General features: G+C 33.3%; 1 protein-coding gene across 4 annotated transcripts in view; it reads right to left on the bottom strand.

Moving 5' to 3' along the window:
* Nucleotides 1-18886, bottom strand: part of LOC106136254 (uncharacterized) — a 166871-nt gene that overhangs the window by 46239 nt on the left and 101746 nt on the right. For 3 of the 4 annotated variants that reach the window (XM_060949195.1, XM_013336741.2, XM_060949194.1), the window contains one exon: nt 16187-16220. The gene's annotated coding sequence lies outside the window, so the exon portion shown is untranslated. Of the gene's footprint in view, nt 1-12083; nt 12283-16186; nt 16221-18886 lie in introns of those variants that run through there. The other variant, XM_013336742.2, reaches the window with a different exon arrangement.

Below are 18886 nucleotides of genomic sequence, written 5' to 3'. Positions count from 1 at the left end.
AGACGTTACATTGTAAATAACTAAATCAAGGATACTTTCATCAATTTGATGAACGCAGAATTCTTTCAATCAAGGAAGTGAAAACGGAGACCTACAGAAAATAACTTGCGCCAAATCTGACACGGACCAAACTTTTTACCCCAAACATGCCTGCAGATTTTCCAGTTAAATCGTGGTCGGTTATGCCACAAAAACAAGGCTCGGGTGGGCCGTAAATTTTGGAAAAGGGGCGCTTTACGTTTTTTCTTCAAATTCAAAATCGAATTTACGAGAGGGCTCAGAGGGTGATTTTATCAAGCCCAGGGTTATTTAAGGTCTTGCAAAAATGACAATATCCGAAATCCCTCGTAATCTTGAACTTGATATGCTAATCAATGCCTTTATTAAAGATCCGGCGCCGAAATGAGTTCGGAATATTATTAAAGATTCTAATTTTGAATATTTGAAGAATGGTTGAATAAAATAATCATTGCTATGACTGCAGGTTGGTTAATTTATTAATTTTAAAATATTGCTAAATTTAATAAACGAAAGAAAATCGTTTTCTGAATTGAGTAATATTGAGATTTCTAAATTTATAAACTTTTAAAAATGGTAAAATAAAATTGCCATCAATAACCCGACGCCTTTTCGTTTTGGACGTGCCAAGATCGTTTTGGAAACAATTCAACGTTAAAAAGTATTCCATCAACATTCATTGTATTTCGTTCATCGTAAATAGTGGTTTTTCTACGACCGTCGTCGCGACGTTCCGTTTGACGTATCGTAAATCTTAGGTTTTTGCGTACACTTGGATTTGGGGAGAAAGCCATCGGATACTTTGTAACAAAATTATGGGATTGTTTCACAAAAATTCTCTTTTTCGCACACACATCTCACATCTTTTCGTTTGTGGAGGAGACTGACATAGTCGCAAGATTCAAAGGAGACTCGTTGACCGGGTAATTAAACGGAATTCGGTGATTGTAACAGGTTACTGTTTACATCACATAAAAATAGACTTCGAAGTTTATAATCTCACTAGCTTTGTTCCCGCGAATTTTTTAACTTATAATGTTACTAGTATTACCAATTATAATTAATTGTAACCAATAAATTTATTTACACCGGATATTTCTATATTCAATAAGGTGTAAATTAGAGCAATAATGAAAACAATGGGCTAATCACTTTTATAAATACCTAGTCTTTACAAAAAAAAAAAAAAATTTAATTTGCTTTCTTTGTCAAAGGAAACTATAGTCTAACTTAATTCCTGTAGTCATTTATTTCAAATTCATTTCTTTCTTCAAATCTGACGCCTTTCCCCAAACCCATTGTCATTATAAAACATAATGACGCAGCTGAGGAAAATCAGCCAAAAACTGACAAAAGAAAGCAATTAGGAAAAACTGCAAAGAGTCGACATGTGACCTAAAAAGGAGGACAAAAAGCTCTCCACCTGCCTTTGGTATCTTCAATCAGGCTCTCTTTTATCATTCATCTTCTACCTCATCAATCGCAGTTGTTTCAGCAATTTTTGGATTCCAATAAAAAATCGGGACAATGGTACTAAATAATCTAGAGAAGGCATTGTGCTTTATGGTTACACTCTAACGAAAAATATCATTGGTGACGTTTAAGAAATATCTTTTGAATAATATCGTTTACCAGTTTAGCCAATAATTATTGATAAACGTCCAAATTTATCACCACATAAAATGCAGAAAGCCACTTCATTATAACTTTCATAATAATAAAATCTTTCCAACACACAAATTCTCAAAGAAATCAAAAGACACTGACGAGTTTACATTTTAAGCCGAACATTATTTCTAAATACAGAATGGAGAAGAACAATAATCAACTCTTAATATAGAACCTCAATGGCTTTGGTCGAATTGGGGCAATTACTGTGTCATTTGTCACCAGCTCCCTGGATCGAGTTTGATTTCTTTAGTAGGGTATTACCATTGATTGATTGGTCGTTCAGAGCCTACTATCTCGAGATTTACGACTTGAACAATTTAGTTAAGAAACTTCGCTAATACTTGTTCGATTTGAGCTTTTATCAACAGTTACACTCGGATTCGAAAAGGTGCGAACTTTTGGCGGTTTTTGGTATTTTAAAGACAAAACTAAATAGATATACTAGACAAACTTCTTAGACAATAGACAGATCTACCCCACAAGGTTATAGACATTATTATATGTATTACATACATGCAACAAATAGTAACACAATGTAACTACTGAATTCAAGTTCTCTATAATGATTCTCAGTTTTCGGACTAAACATAACGCTACCTTATAGCTCGTAATAACAAAAATACTCATACAAAAACAGGTAAAAAACTTATCTTTCGCGCTGTTTTACTGCCACCATAAAACTGAAGCGTAGTAAATAAGCTTGCAAGTAATTGTATAGTTCACCACATAAACACACAATTAAAGAGCACGTTAAACGACTAATAAACTTGTGAGTTAAACACCTTTTTCTCAGAAACTCTGGACAAACACAGAATTAACTCGATGAGGAATTGTCGTTCCAGCATATCGCGTAAAGTGTATTTGGAAGAGCTCCTGTCATATACAATAACCTACCTATCTCTTTTAAATCGGCCAGTTTAGATACATTTAAAAAAAGCCTTCATAAACTACTCGTTGAGAAATGCTATTATAAGCTTGATGACTTCCTAAAAGACAAACTGTAATCAATGTTAATTATTTTATTTTTTATTTATGACTTTAAATTTGTACGCCACTTTGGCAAAATACAGAGCACCTTAATTGTATTGACATCTTTGTATTTACCTGTATTTACAAATTATTTTGATTTTATTTGATTTGATTCGCAATTGGCGTAGCAAATTAAAGAAATAAACTAAACATTATCTTTTAAATAGAGCTTTTATAATTTGAATATCACAAACTGGGCAACAAAAAAATGAAATTTAGCGATAACTTTAAATAACATTCAAATTTTGATAAAAATCAACGAGGTATAATCGCAGATGGAATGAAAAAGACGGTCGAAATATTATTAAAATTCAGAAGCAAATAAAAACGAATCATAATAAACGAACAGTATCAAAGCATAAAAATAAAGCTAAACGTAATCCAGTGACGACTAAAGGAACAACGGAGGTTAATTTAAATATTCCCATTTCTAAGCCGAAGAATAATTGGATCTGGTGGTCCAAGTTGACAGTTCATTTTGTTGTTTCACCCCTGACGTATACCGTGAAGATTATGAAAAGTTATTATTTCCAAAGGCCTCCCTCTAATTTGGGAAAGAGCCAATTACAGAAATGCCAACTTTTTTTTGAAGAAAGTTAGATGCAACACAATTTAAATAAAGATTTATAATCTAATTTTGTGACGGACACTTTGAAGTAGTTGGTTTAACTTAGGGATCTGTTTTAATCGGGATTAACAAGTTTAAAGGTGTCCTTTTGCGAGATTAAGGTAATTGTGACAACTGAAATTACTTACGGTCTTTTCGGTTTCCTTTACTTACTTTTTAGGTTAAAGCTTTGAACAAATATCATAGATTAAATATAGTCTCAGGTATCTATAAAAAGAAAATTAAATCAATTAGTCATTAAATAAATGTATTTAGTAAATGAATCCCAAAAATTTAAAACAATTTCAAGAACAACACAATACAATATTCAAGTTCAACCACACTTTTACATAACAAATGACGCCAATGAATTTGCTAACCGCAAGCAATATACTTAAACCCGACATCGGTCGGAGACAAATAATTACGTAATTATTCACGACAAATTAAAGTCTCCTGTCGAGTAACTTGTCAGTCCAGCAAAAACGGACGACAAGCGAACAAGCCTCACCGTTGTTTCAACAATAACAAGGGAAGACAAAAACAGTAGCATCAAAATGTATGACACTCAAGCAACGTTCGTTGTATCTCTTTTTACTCGACAAAAACTTAGGAAGGGATCGCACCAACGACTTCAGGGTCTTAAGTGATTTCCGTCGTATTTAGTTCGGGAGTTTGCCAACTTTTTACATTCTTAATTGTTTAAGAGAATATACTTTTATCTGAAAGTTTATTGTGTTCCGTTGCGTCATTTCATTGAGTTTTATCTGTGAGAAATGTTGTCTGGAGCTCGACACGTTTGAAAGATTAGCTGAATGCTAATGTGTTTCTATTGAAAACAATGAAGTGAATGAAGGAGTATGTACAAATGCTATCGAATTCAATGAGCCGGGTTTATTGAATAGAGCGTAAACTCGTAAAGGTCCCATCAAAGAAAGACAAATGATTTATAGGGGAATGAACAGTGAATTGAATAAACAAATTACCACAGTCTATTCTTTATCGGAAATATATGCATCAAGAAATTTAAATTTTAATGTTCAAACTTTACTTACTTAACATATGTATATGAGAAGCGTGATTTTTTTAGTCTGTGTTATAATAATATTTTGATGGCAAATACAATTAGGTATATCTGTAAAATAATTGATCAGATAAAAAAGAAATTAAAAATAATAGAACACACATATATAAAATCACGTCTATATCCGTCGCGGGGTAGACGGAGCCAACGGTCTTGAAAATACTGATAGACCACGTTCAGCTGTTTGGATTAATGATAGAATTGAGATTCACATTTACAAATCACGTACGGATTACATAAAACCAGTAATAGTTAACGCAAAGAATAAAGACAACTAACACTTTTGAAATAAGAACAAATATTAATAAAATTCTTATGAACACAAACAATATTTTGCGACAGTAAAATTTAAACCACTCTAACGTTTAGACGAGAGCTATTAACGACACCTGTACGTTTCGAGTGGGTGTTAAATCTTTTTGATTCTCTTACGCCTAAACTGACTTGAGCGTGATAAAAGCGAGATTTTATGATAGGGCTATCTCAGAACATTGTTCGTCTTGGGTGGTCAAATACGGTGATTCTTCGTCTAATAAACACTTGTGTGTTTTGCGCCAACCGGTCGGGTTTTAATGTTTGTTTTCGTATCATTCAGAGAGAAACCTCATTATGACGTTTAAAACGGATTTAGAATTTTTTATTGCTCATTTTTATTAGTTGTTGAAGAATGTTAGAATATTTGTGCGGGATGGTAGAGAGCTGGAACGATCGAACAGAAGCATGGTAGGTATTTTGGAAATAATTTATTTTATTCCGTCAAAATTAAATAAAAGTTAGATAATGATTGAAAAAACTTAAGAAAAATAAAAGATAGATATATCATCAATTATAAAAAATAAATGAGAGAAGGTAAGTACCTACTTACACGGTATTTAGATACCTTAGTTGAAAGTTTGAATAATATTTGAATTTGCGAATTTCCTGAATCCAATTAGCCGTGCTCTGGTAGGCAAAGATTTCTATTAATAATTTTGCGGTTAGACTTGGACATTCGTTTTAAATGTCTCACTTGAGATGTTTATTTAATTTATACCGATAATTCTCTCTGAATTATGGGCGTGGGCAGGAAGACGGTGTTAGATCAGATATTTATTGTGAAACTACGCGTCCATTTAGGGACGATTTATCGTCAGTCCAGATGAGTCTCGTTTTTGGAAAGTCTCAAACTGTACCCGTCAAACTCAATAAAAGTTTATCAAAGACTTTATATCTGGAGTAAGTAAAGATGAATATAAATACGTTACGTTAGTAAAGAAAATCGAAGAGGTCTTTTAAGTTTTATGCGTAAGAATGTTTTAACGAGTATTTAATATTTTTTTATATATACCTGCCTGAATCGTAATGCTATCTATGCGAATCGTAGAGCAAGTCGTCTAATATAATCTTTTAAGAAACGATATTTTATGAAATGGGTGCAAAGTACGTTTGATAAAATATACCTCGGTCAAATCGGAGACATGTTATGCATGTGGATGAAGCGAAAGAATCAGGCCTGTATCTTAGCAAGTGTAGCCTCTATTTATCCCTCTGGAAAAGGGACGTGTTTTTTATGTATGTATGTATGAAACGAGACATGAGCTCGCTAAAATGCCTATAAACCCAGCTAGTCACCATGTCAGGCATAAAACTGAACAGTAAATATTTTACAACTAGTGAAACATTCAAAGATATATTTTTGCAGTTTTGAGTCGGCAAATTGAAAGTGTAATTATTTTTATTGTCTTTTGTTCGATAACTTATTATATTTTATTTAGTTGTTTTCCAATGAGTCTGCTCATATTTCATGCTACAGAAAACTATTCCAACATAAATTATCAAAGGCATAAATGTATCACTATTGGCACTAAATGTGATTTCGAAACAGCGAAAATTAGAAACACTGGCCAGTTCTATTGATTACGACCTGTCAATCGAACAGGAATCTAACGTTCATTTTGTTGACAACAATACAAAACTAGATTCTAAACTGTCCGGGCAGGCTTCAAAATGGGCCGTGACGGTACGTCAAAATGTCATGTAGGTATTTTAGTGGACATATTGACAGAACGTGGAATGAACTAACGACGTAGACAGAATCGGACCAAATATTTGGTTGCTCAATTAAACAAATGAAATTCAATGTGGGACAACACTTGCGAACGAATTTAGGGGGGATCGGCATCGGAAATTCGAAATATAGAAAATAAACACGGGATGTAACGAACAGGATTGTTATGACATGTGTCTTATGTTCAGTGGTTGTAATGAAAGTACTTACAATATAAGTAGTGTTTAATTTGGATTTAACATTTTTTCTTGAACTTACTTCTTTGCAAAGCTTCTATTAAACAAAAAAAAAAGGTTTAGTCAATGGATCAAACAAAAATATTCAACATTTTTGTAGGTTGCACTTGTCACGAACAATAAAGAACTTTCTTGGTTAGTTGCGAAAAATACAATAGTGTATGGAAAAATCTTAATGGAATTCATAAATAAAGTTCTTTAAAATAAGTGTGGAATCTAAAATACATAAGATTAATTAAATTTATGTCATCATAAATAATTGACTATTGGGCATGAACCTACGTGCTTAAACTACAATAGAAATGTTTGAAATCACCATTCTCTCTAGAGAATGGGTTGGCGCCAAATTGTCACATCAATAGCATCATTTATGTAGGTATAAAACCGATTTAAATTCTATGACAGTAGCAATAATTGTGAACGTGTTTCACAATCAAAATAGATATTTCAAAGCATAATGTACCATATATATGGATAATTTAAAAAAAAACAAACATTGAAACAGACAAAGCAACAACAGGTGACAATATGAACAATAGAGAATACAAAACAGGATATGAGGCCATAATTCAAAATTATACTATCCCGTTCGTAACGTATCAAACTTATATAGTCATTACCAATTTTGAAGCTCATTACTCAGAAAATTTTATGGGACCGCACCAATCTATAACGAACGGTCACTGCCCACTTCCCAAAAAAAAACTACAACAGCTGTAGAAGCTAATAATAAAGTTGAATTTGGACATTATCTTAATTTTGATACGGTAACAAAAGAGCGTTAACTTGTGCGACATATGTGTTGGGGATTAGACAGGGCAGTGGGATTAGGGCGATAGCATTTATCAGGTTTTTTGTGTAAAGGTCTCGTTTTTAATGATAATTTTGTGTTTGGTCAAGGTAGCATTAATTCGGAAGCGCTAGTAATTTCGTTATCAGAAACGTAAATATTTTGCATAATTCAGTTTGTTTCAATTTGGTTAACACACAAAGCTATTTCTTTAAATTTCACGGTTGTGGCAAGCTAATTGCAATAACAAAGAAAAGATTATTTAGTTATTGTATCGTATTTCTTTCAATCTCTTAAAATAAAGCAATTTTTTTCTCAATGACTGGTCCTATCAAAGAAAATGATCATTTAATAATTCATCTAAATCTTAAATTTAACTACACGATACATATCTGTCTTAACTGAAGCGCGTCGCATTCTTATTAATGTTCTCTTCAAATCATTTTTTTATTGGAACCGACGACAGAAATCCTTGGCCATCGATTATTTGCTATCTCACTTCTGCATCATGACATGTGGGTGCTCTGACGTTGCAGAGGATACGGACAAAAAAAATAAACAGGTACCCAAACGGACCTTCGTTAGCGGTGCCGAACTCAAAGGCGATAACATCTATAGCTTCTTAGAAGTCTCATTCGATGAAAATTTTTGTCTTTACTGCTTTCAATTTATCCTTCACACTCTATGAACTCGGAAATTTAGAATAAGTTGTCAAGTTTGTTACCTTCTTGCCTTTAGATAGGTATCACTTGAGTTATAGACTTATTCGGGATGCAGGAATGTGGACTGAGACATAGATTGGTCGCCAATGAGCCGTCACTGATCTAGCATGAGAATTTTAACGTATTTATCATATATTCTACTTTATGTAGACTTTTGCCCGGAATTTCGCTTCGGTGGTAATTTATAGGAATGAAATGAGCGTAAGAATACTATTCCTGGAGAATTGATCTATCTTATATAAATATCAAGCTGTTAAATTTTCAAAACGCAACATAAATACAGAATTATACAAATTTTGTTTATGTTTACTAGTACTAGATATAAATTTCATGATTTCATATTTTGCCTAGATTAATGAACTTTCGAACACAAATACACTTGTGATACCTTCCTACTATGAACTATTCCATTGTGAAGTAAAATAGTTTGAACTGATAATATGTTTTTTAATCAAAGTCCTTGCTATATTGTAGAATGTAATATTAAAAAAAGGTATCATGATTTCAATATAGAAGGTATTAAAAATATCAACTGACTTTTGACTTTGTTACAATTTTTGAACTCTCAGGGACGGTAGCATCAAAAGCCTTTGATAAAGACATAAATAGCTGCCATTGAAGATAATCGAGTTTTAAACTTTTGTCACCAAAATCGTTTGGGACTTCCAAGAACAAATTGATTCCGAAATTCTAAAGTCGACTTCATAAATTGAGATGTTCCATTAGTTTGCTGGCATGTCAGAATCATTGTCACCTTTTTTTTCTACATTTTTTTTAAATCTCAGGTATAGGTCGGCATATGGCGGGATATTGCGTTTCTTTCATAAATGATTGATGAACCTTTAAATTAGTGTAGGGTAAACGCTACGATGATTTTAATACAAAAAAAATGTCTTTAGAGGTGTTGATGATCTGTTTTAATAAGATACATATCAAATATCAGATTATCGTGATAATAAGATAATTAGAAGTCAATAATTGAAGAAGAGTTTTATAAAACTTTAAGATGATTATTATTATTCTATATTTCCTTCTTTATATTGAAGAAATTTATATTTATAAACACTGTTGTCGGTCAGAGCAAACATGATCGCCCGCAGGTTTGCCCGATGCTCGGGTGATGTTAAGAAAACTCTGTTCAGAGCATTCTGTACATCATTTTATACGAGCTCACTGTGGGCGAATTATACAAAAAAATCGTAAAACGCTTTTCGAATCCAATTTAATAACGCATTCAGGGTGTTGATGAGGCTGCCTCGATTTTGCAGCGCATCAGGCATGTTCGCGGCGGCGCGAGTCGACTGTTTTTTCGCGAATATGAGGAAGCGGTGCGCCAGCTTGGTGCGGCGCGTCCGAGGCAGCACCAACAGCATCCTGGCCATGGTAGCGGGCCGGCCGGACTGTGACTACATCAACCACTGCTGTGGTCTGCATGTAGTCACGGACAATTTGTTCAAGCCCAATTAATTAGTTACGTGTAATTGTATGTACTAACATTAGATTCTTAAGCTTCACTGTTTACTAACAAATTGTATGTGCTAATATGACGCATGAAATTATTACTACACATTCCTTGTAACTTTCGACCTTACTCATACAATTCTTCTGTACCATTTGTTTCAAGAAACACAAAACTGTACAATACAACATTGCAGAGTATAAAAAATCACCAAACGACGACAGTCACAATGTCCATTTCAATGCTAAGTTGTAAAAGTATAATAAAACTTTCTTAATTGTTTCTGGAAGTCAAGTGTATTTTATGACGTTTTTGTGTAGACACTTATCTCTGTTTTGCTTAGATGCCGAAGTTTATTACTTTCGAGATCTTTTATCTGTTTGAAATACCTACTGTGCAGTAATCTAAAGTGTTTTAGTAATGATGATAATAATTAACTTTACTTTTACAAATGGTAACTACACTTTTATCAAGTTTTGTAAGTCACATAATTGGTCTGTAATTTTGTCAACTTTCGTTATATATTTGATTTCTTAATTCTGATAATCACATTTACATCATTCTTAAAAACTCTGATAGAATTGAGATTCAAATAGTGACCGGTGGCTAGCGCATCGCCTAAAAGAAGACTGCCAAGTTCATAAGCCTACCACTTAGTCGCCTTTTACGACAACCATGAAAATGAGATAGAGTGGTCCTGTTCCGTTTTCTATCGGTGCCGGGAACCACACGGCACATTACTTTCTTTAAAAGTTCAATACTTAAACAACAACCCAAAGATAACAAACATTACATGAAAAGTTTACCCAGGGGAAAAAATTGCAATGATAATCATGAACGATGACATTGCATTTCCTAAACTGACAATACACTATCACCCGGGATGACAGTAATACTACTCAAAACCCTAAAGTGGGCCCTTTCAACAACAATAAAGATGACAAGTGCTAGGGTAAACAATTTTACGATGTGAGTGAAAAAAAAAATGCTATTCTTTCTTCTGTGGCAATAAAAAGGTTTATTGAAATGTCGAGCACCATGTGTTTGGCGCCAGGGACCTAAAACAATAATGTTAAGCGCCGCTAAACCCATAATGTCCATATGCCACAAACTATGACTGGGCGAATATTTCATTTTTTTTTGTAACCGCAGCATCTCTGTCAGTTGTAACTTTGATGGGTTTATTTCTATCGAGTTGGTTATTCGGTAGTCGATTTGATTAATTTTGACAGGCAATGCATATTTTATGTATTTGTAATATTTATGTACATATATGTTTGTATTAATTTCTGCTCCGCAATAATTTATTGAAGGCGTAGATATTTTCAATTTAACTTAAATTATTCAATACGTTATAAAATTAACAGTATAATGTCTGTATTTAAATTCATCATTATCTGAATTTATTTTTATTTAACATAGGATTTTAAAATCAATTATAATCCAATCAGTCTTTCAAATATCTGGACCATGAAGATATCATTACGCTTAATGTTAAGGTCTTAATAGGTTATATTATTAGTTTAGTCAATACCTATTACAATTTAGTTCATCGACTTCTTTACATGAATACATTCAATATGTCCTCGGTTCATATCAATCAAATATAAAAATTCACACACATATTCCACAAACAAAATTCCATACAATACTATACAAATCATTGTATTGTGAACTATAACCATTCGCCGCGTTTCGTGTGTCAATCTGTTTGTTGACCTATTTCAAAAGATTTGTCCAAAAAAAAAAATATCGCCATAATGGATTTATTATATAGGTACGGAATGAACCCCCTATCCCCGGGGTGGGTTTGGCCATCTGTCACGTTAATTTTTGCAGCGTTAAATGCATTATTTTGAGTAAATGGTTTCCTTTTAATTGCCGACTGTAATTGAGTTAGAGAGAATTTTTAATTATTAAAATTAATAACACTGCGTATTGGTTGTTTCTGAGGTTATATTAATATGTTGGGAAATCCCATTCGCCGTGTAGCTAAGTTTTAAATAAACTGCTTTTTAGATTTCAAACAAATATTAATTAAGTAATCTTCAAAAAGAAACTAGACATTTTAAATAAATAAATTAACTACTTAAATTCATTTAATTGTCAGTCACTTTATTATGTGAGCTAAAATTAAACTTGTATATAACCTATTATCAACAAATTGGTCACCTAATTAGTCTGGCTTCAATAAATAAAATCATTTTCAATCGTTTCTCTTTGCGATCATTATCGATAAATTAAAAAATACATTTTCCTAAAATAGTTCTCCACTTGTTTTTAAAATCAACTAAGCACTCTTAAAATCTATCCGAATGAATAAGCTCTATGAACTACGGTAGTTTTATAAATTGCAGTAAATAACCTGCATTTAAATGAAGCAGGAAGTAATTAAAATTCAAATAAAAACCAACACTTACTGCAAACAAAACTTCGCAAACAACCATCACGCAATTAACTCTATTACACACAAAACCATTATTTTCACAGCCAATTTTTAGTTCACTAATTGAACACAGAACAAACAATCAATCGGAAACACACAAATATTAATTAACATCAATGTTTCGTTTTGAAATCACGAACTTTATTTAGCGACACGAACGCGACCGCCCAATGGCTGAGCAGAACGCAGACTGACTGGATACGATTGTTTACGACACCAATACCCCACTACCCGATGGATGGTAGCCGATGCCACTACAGCATATGGGCTTGTCGACCCACCATACCCGACCCAACACACCCCATACAAAAACCATTCACACAAAAATTTATAACGCGTCAAATCTTCGGAGAAATGGTTTCCTTCGAATAGAGACGTTATTTTATAAACGTATAAAATTAATTGTGCAGTCTCTGAACGCATCTGCCGCTATTGTCCTTTTTTTATAAGTGGATTTAACTTCGAAGCACTAAAGTGATTGTGGGGAGAAATAATCTCATTAAAATTCATGTAATCGATACTATGTTTATCATTTTGAAAGCCTAATTCTCAGAGATGTTGTTGCTCGCGCCTGTAGTCGTGTTTCCGATACTGATCGCAATAAACCACTGATAATGAAGTCTCGAAAGCGAATGCTTATATTACAATTCAATTACCATATAAAACGTTAGTACAACAGCCAAGATCCGACGCAACCCCGTTCTGATAATCATCTAATCAGAGATCATTCAATAACTTTTATATCGAGAACCGATACAGAAATTTTCTACAATTGAAACAGGACTTAAACACCTTGATATAAGTGAGATAATACATTAATGACATTGACAGAAACTCCAGTCGAAATCTCGCGTATTATCTTAGGAGCTGCGCATGAAAGATTTGAAATTATCGAAAGTTAAAAAATTGTAACGAACGAATTTTAAACCTATGTGAACGGTATTGGGTTAACAATTCGCTTTGTGGATTGAAGTGGAAACGACATTCTGGTTTTAAAAAGGAATGTGGTCAACGTCGATGAGTATTCGAAATTCGAAACACATAACGATGTTCCGAGTTGTCCGTGTCGTTGTTATGGTACTCGAAATGCTGTCAGACGTTAAAATAGAGCAAGTTACGTTACCAGTGACATGAAATCGATTTTTATTTTACTCTCAATATTTTTTTCACTAAATTTGTGGATCCGTAAAAGCGAAATTTAAATCATTTAGAATTCGAATACTTGTCGACAATCCCCTTGATAGTAATAAAAAACTTTGTTCAAACTTAACGACTTAATTACATACATCTGTTTAACAACTGATACGATTTATTATGCACCTTTGTGCCGCAATAAATTGTAACAGGGACAATAAAGTTATTTTGCGGGTTCAACAAAAAAGTATGTAAGAAAACAAAGCGCATAATGATTTAAACAACATAATAGAGTCGATCCGGGATGAAGTCACGGACACCTGCAAGGAACTAAAATGTCTTCATTAAAAACGAAGGAGACGCGGGCCGCAACAGGTGCACCGGAATGATTGGAAGCTGCCAGCCAGCGATTCGATCCGACAGTTAATTGTAACGTGTAGACTAATGAGATGTTTGCCGATGTATCGATATAATAACATAATGGTAACGTTTCGTTTTTCAGAATAGACACTTGCGTTGGCAGCAGACATTTGAGTTGGCATTTTCACTTGTTGCTCAGAAGTCTATTAATTTGAAATATTTTTTCTTTAATTACTTCAACTTGGACATTTCAACCTGCTTTGTTTACAAAGTCACGATCCCGGTAATTGTTTCGCTTGTTCTGCTGACAGGCACCCCGGGGACGCGATTGGCGGGAATCTCGCAAGATGGCGACCGACCTCGCCTGACCCATCCGTCAAGCGCCAAGGCGGAACATCTGTTTTAACATGTCCGACTGGCAGTTAATAAACGCGTTCCATTTTCGAATTCCGAATCAAATCTCTATGGTTTTTGTGGCTTCGGAGAAAACGAATTTAGCGTCTTGACAAGGTTACACCAGCGAACACGGCACATCTAAATAGATTTGTTTCCACGAATGTTAATCCTAGGGATGAAATGAGACATGTTTGACATTGATTTAGATGTCAGTGTCTACACTTTCTGAGAAAAATGTTATAATTTTACTATATTATAAGTAAATGTTACACTGTAATTGAAGACATAAATTATGATGCGATTCGTTTGAATAAAATGCTTGTTTTCGTTGCATGCCATCATGCCATGTAAGTTCATTCATTTACCCGATTGAAATTATGTAAGTAGGTGTAGGTACCTATATATAGCAGGTGAACTCACAGAGTAGGTAGAAGAAAATGTAAATATATTTACATTATTTATTGCATGCAGTTAATAGCGTCGTAGCTAGGAAAATAGAATAGTACTAAAATAGAAAAAAAAAACGTAAAAATAAAATCAAAAATTAATTTAACTTATCTGAAAACTTAGTTTTAAACTATGTGTGTACCTAATTGACTTCTCTAAAATAATATAAAAACGTCTTAATATGTTTTTTTTTTATGTTGTTTTAACATTCTTGAAAGATTGCACAAGTTGATTACCTCATAAATATGAAGTAATCAATAAATTTTACAACTACTATTGGGAAAACCGTAAATGTTTAATCAAAGGATAATGTGGAAAGGATAGTGTGGAAATTATTTTATTTATTTTGGACAAGATAGCTAATTTATTTAGCTTACAACAAGTCTTCATCTTGTGGATTAGACAGAGCCAAAATTCTTAAAAATACTGAAAGGCCACGTTAAGCTTGAATCCCCAATTCCAGCTTATTTTTTCCTTAAATTTAGCCTTAAATAAAATAATTTAGGATTTTAATTTAGGAAAATTATAGAGGATATAGCCTTACAAACTTGGGATTCCTTTTTAGGCGATTTGTTAGCAACCTGTCACTATTTGAATCTCAATTCTATCATTAAGCTAAATAGCTGAACGTGGCCATTCAGTCTTTTCAAGACTGTTGGCTCTGTCTACCCCGAAAGGCATATAGACGTGACCATATGTAATATGTATGTATGTAATAAAAGAGCTTCACATACTATTACGACTTCTGTCAGCTTATTACCGTTTCCCTTTATTTACTTTGCATTGTCACCTCTGTTTTTATTTACTCAGTGCTTCGAATTTAACGCCACGTTTATTTTACACAGCATAAAACACGAATACACATCAAGTGTTTGTTACATAAATGCGCCATAAAATTTGCGGTTCAAAAATTGTTCGCCATCAATTTTGTCAGTTTTTATAACCGAAAGCACATTGGCTATTAAAATTAATGGATATATATATTCAAAGTCTCTTTGACAAAAATAAATTTAAATTAATCAGTATCTACAACATTGAATAACCATATAGTTGATTGATTTACTCATAATTTATATACTTGGTAATTTTAAACGAACAAATAGATTAACATATTATTGTGACTTGTGATTTCCGGCTATTTAGGATAGGACCAATCCATCTTTTCCCCACAGATGTCGTACAAAACGACTAAAGCATAGGCTAATAAAATTGGGATTCTTCTTTAAGACGATTTAATTCCACATTAAAGCCAGCTGAAATACAGCTCAATATGGCCATTAATTAACTACGTGAGACTGTTGGATCTGTCTACTTCGTAAGAGACAAAGACGTGAGGAATAATGTAAATACAGTAAGTACACTAAGATGAAGCAAAAAAAAGTATTCAGAGATCGTGGCAATGAAAGGATAAAGGCTCTGCCTACCCCTTAGGAAAAGAGACGTGATTTATGTATGTATTTATAAGCTAATAACTATAAACAAAACAGGACATTTAGGATATTATATCGACCCGACTCACACTAAATAAGCGAGCAACGAAAATAACTTTTATAACGCAATAAAAGCTATTTCTGAATCAAATCTTGGAAATTAAGAAGCTTAAGTAAACAATAATAAAATGAGATACTCTTGCTTCACACAAACAAAAAAAAATAAAACATTTCTTTAGACGACCCATCATTAACAGGCAAGACTTTTGAAGTGAAATTGTCTTCTAATTTTTTTTAAGAATGAACGAACCTTTTTGACGATGGCTTCTGAATTACGTTGTGATCTGAAACAAGGATGAATGGAAATTTAATAAAATAAAATCATAATTAATATTATTCTGAACTACTTTGTTATAAATGTATAAGTTTGTTTGTGTGTTACCTCTACAGTTTAACTACTAAAGCGAAATTGATGAAATTTTGTACAAATTTAGTTTATATCGGGAATCATGCGAATTTTATTTAAATTCAGGCAAAGCTCCGGGAAGAATAATACTCGATGTTCTTATAATTTATTTTTATATATTAATGGTAAAGATGGGATTCTTCTTTTAGGCGATGGGCTAGCAAACTGTCACTATTTGAATCTCAATTCTATCATTGAGCCAAACAGCTGAACGTGGCCTTTCACTCTTTTCTAGACTATTGGCTCTGCCTACACCGCAAGGAATGTAGACGTGATTATATGTATGTATGTGTAACGCTAAAGTTATTGAACTCAACTTAGTATCTTTTTTTTAATAATCAATGGTAGTTTGAGTATTAAGCCAACATTAGCAGGAAAATATGATTTCTTTCTTTCTTACTTATCAAATTAAATAAAAAATCAGCAATCTCACCGCGGTGACTATCACATTCGAATCATTACCAATCTGTAAAAAAAACTAACGATTGTACTATCATTGCCTTCACACGTTCCTCTTTCCCATTACCGGGAAGGTGCAATGGCGCCTTTATCTTCCCTCTCTTTTTAACACACGATAATCGTATATAGCCCTCCCTATCACCGAACCCTTTGCGGTCGGCACATACATGAGTTTCGAATTAAGCAATTATGGCTAATTTTGACTCTCCCTACATTACATTCAAGATGAGAACAGTGTTATTTTGTTTCATAATTTGTGAGAAGGCGTTCGCCTGAGCAGCTGTAAATTACATACTGTGCGAGTAAAAATTGTGAGGCATTATTCGGCTACTTGGATAGACTACGTTGGTATAAATTTAATTGGGTGTTAGAGACCGTTATGAATATGTTATTGACGTAGAAACGTTTATTAAGAATGCCTAGAAATGGCGATCTCGATTTGGCGGGGGTTTTTGGGAAGTTCTCATTTCTAACACAATGAGAATTTCTAGATGTTTTTGCAAAAACTTCCACACACGCTCGAGAATTCATATGCCAAATAAATAGTTAATGCTCGATTAATCGACCAAAACATAGATATCGACCAAAAGAGAAAATTTAAAAAAAAAATTTACTTCTTAGATCCTTGTTTAACATAGGTAGGTACATACATAAGAAAATTTAAAAAAAAATTGATTTCGTACTTCTTACATCCTTGTTTACCATACATACATAATATTAAAATCTCCCTGTCCCATATGCAAATCTCAAAACAACTGAGAGCCACATTCAGCTTGACTCAATGATGAAGTTGATGCTTGTTTTAGATAACAAATATCTATAGAAAATATTCAACCCGTATACAGCACACAAACTACTCGTATCTCTGTCACTCCATTCAAAATTAGTACAAATGAAATCAAACCGTGCGCGTTTTTAAAAAAAAGAATGGCATCCCGCTCCCTAACCGATTATTCGATCATCAATAACTATCCTGTCAAATCGAGTAACAGAATCAGGCGTCGTATTCTCGGCTTGGCGCGGACGATCGGATTCTAATTTCAAATTGTAAAGACGATTTTGATTGGAGCAACTGTATTGAACTATTTATAATTTACCGTTGATGATGGTATACTATTATTATTGAGCTCTCGAAAACGGTCGAGTTTTTATATAGGTGCTATACGTAAGTAATAGATGTTTGCAAGCCTGAAGATATTTGTGAAAACTAAATACTTTTAAGACGAATAAAGGAAGATAAGAGGTAAATTTTTTTTGATGAATCGTGGTTTACTTCTGATGAATGATTAAGTCAAGAGTACCCTAAACCGGCGAACTGGCATAAAAAGCATTAAGAATAAATTCATATTTTAAAAATTAACATAATCCAAAACAATGCTTTTCTAATAACATGTCTTCTCACAGAAACAAAATTATTTATATTTAAACAGGCTTCATAATTATTGCCCGGAAACCTCTCTGGTTGGACGATAAACATCTTCTATTTTTAATTACACCAATACAGGTCTGCTTAATTTATGTGACCGTCCAATCGCGTTGGTGTTGACGTGGAATGACATTTTGAAAAAAGAATATTAATCATGCGTGATTAAGGGCGGGTTTTATGAGGCTTGAAGGTTAAATTTCAAGTGGATTTTAGCGTAATTTGCATTGTTTTTTTTTTAGGAGAATTAGCGTCAACAGTTTATAAGTTGAAGACACGTGCCTGCAGAGAGGCTGCCTCAAATTAATGTCCATATATTCCAGTATCTAATTAATTAATTAATTCATACATATAATCACATCTATACCCCCTTCGGGGTAGACAGAGAAAACAGTCTTGAAAGACTGACATGCCACGTTCAGCTGTTACTACTGCTAGTCCATCGCCTAAAAGAAGAATCCCAAGTTTATAAATCCCTTAGCCGCCTTTAACGACATTCTCGGGAAAGAGATGGAGTGGAGTGGTCCTATTCTTTTTTATATTAATGCCGGGAACCACACGGCAAATCAAAATCTAATTAATAAAACTTATAAAAACTTCGAAGTCTACAAGAATCGTGTAACATTTAGTCACGTAATGTGGGTGTTACGTACAGGTTGGTA

The sequence above is a fragment of the Amyelois transitella genome, chromosome 18 (genome assembly GCF_032362555.1).
Source record: "Amyelois transitella isolate CPQ chromosome 18, ilAmyTran1.1, whole genome shotgun sequence".
NCBI lineage: Eukaryota > Metazoa > Arthropoda > Insecta > Lepidoptera > Pyralidae > Amyelois > Amyelois transitella.
The sequence above is the reverse complement of the archived record's forward strand: the minus strand, read 5'-3'. Positions and strand labels throughout refer to the sequence as shown.